The 1,451-nt window shown below is 50.9% G+C and overlaps 1 long non-coding RNA gene across 1 annotated transcript in view; it reads right to left on the bottom strand.

The window, feature by feature from the left end:
* Window positions 1-716: 716 nt before the first annotated feature.
* LOC122563446 overlaps window positions 717-1,451 on the bottom strand; it is a 14,144-nt gene continuing 13,409 nt past the window's right edge. The window contains exon 3 of the long non-coding RNA XR_006315612.1: window positions 717-774. This is a non-coding gene — a long non-coding RNA (uncharacterized LOC122563446). The remainder of the gene's footprint in view (window positions 775-1,451) is intronic.

Below are 1,451 nucleotides of genomic sequence, written 5' to 3'. Positions count from 1 at the left end.
GAGTTCCGAGGCGGAAGATGAGGCGTTCTTCCTCCAGGTGTCTGGTGGTGAGGGAGCGGTGGTGAAGTAGGCCCAGGGCCTCCATGTCCTCGGCAGAGTTGGAGGGGGAGTTGAAATGTTGGGCCACGGGGCGGTGTGGTTGATTGGTGTGGGTATCACCTTCCAACCCCACCCCACTCACCTATTGTACTCTATGCTACTTTCTCCCCACCCCCACCCTCCTCTAGCTTATCCCTCCACCCTTCAGGCTCTCTGCCTTTATTCCTGATGAAGGGCTTTTGCCCGAAACTGCTCCTCGGATGCTGCCTGAACTGCTGTGCTCTTCCAGCACCACTAATCCAGAATCTGATTAACCTGCGCAGATCCCAGGTACAGGCATGACCACATGGTTTCGAATGAACCTCAAACAACCCTCCCCGAAAAACTCCTGCTCTACAAAATCAGTAAATGAGAAACATGAGCCCCCACTCAGGGCTGTGATGCATATATCGGATTGCTGAATTCCAAAGGGTCATGTGGAGAGTTTGCTTCACAGAGTCCAATTTCAAATATGAACAGAAGTTGTCAACAATAAGTTCACAGTCATGTTTAATCATCCTCTTGGAGCTCTGGAATTAAACCCTGGAGCCCGTGGTCTCTTGCATAAGTCACAACTTGTTGTTTATTGAGCACAGATGCCAGTTAGTTGCCAGCTACCTTAGTCTTGCAGCCAATGGGGACATCTTTGGAAGGAGCTGAGTGGCTCAGGAGTGACGTGAGCTGCCCAAGAGACTCCTGTCACATCAAACGAAACACAAGCCCGTGAGGCCATCTCTCCAAGCAGCCACACATGTTCATCAATGTCAGATTTCCAGCAAATTAGACGTTTCTCCTTGGAGTATTGCAAGTGCAACCATAAATACATTTAAAATTAGTGGAGTAGACAACAGGCTTATTTGGTAGCAGAGTCAAAAAGAGTGGCTCTGGAAAAGCATAGCAGGTCAGGCATGACTGACTTGACACTGACATTTTTTACAAACACACCGACTCCCACAGCTACCTGGATTACACCTCTTCCCACCCTACCTCCTGCAAAAACGCCATCCCGTATTCCCAATTCCTCCGCCTCTGCCGTATATGCTCCCAGGAGGACCAGTTTCACCACAGAACACACCAGGTGGCCTCCTTCTTTAGAGACCGCAATTTCCCTTCCCACGTGGTTAAAGATGTCCTCCACAGCATTTCGTCCACATCCCGCACCTCCGCCCTCAGATCCCACCCCTCCAACCATAACAAGGACAGAACGCTCCTGGTGCTCACCTTCCACCCTACCAACCTTCGCATAAACCAAATCATCCGCCGACATTTCCGCCACCTCCAAAAAGACCCCACCACCAGGGATATATTTCCCTCCCCACCCCTTTCCCCCTTCCGCAAAGACCGTTCCCTCTGTGACTACCTGGTCAGGTCCA

The sequence above is a fragment of the Chiloscyllium plagiosum genome, chromosome 27 (genome assembly GCF_004010195.1).
Source record: "Chiloscyllium plagiosum isolate BGI_BamShark_2017 chromosome 27, ASM401019v2, whole genome shotgun sequence".
NCBI classification, from domain to species: domain Eukaryota; kingdom Metazoa; phylum Chordata; class Chondrichthyes; order Orectolobiformes; family Hemiscylliidae; genus Chiloscyllium; species Chiloscyllium plagiosum.
This window is presented reverse-complemented; position numbering and strand designations above follow the sequence as displayed.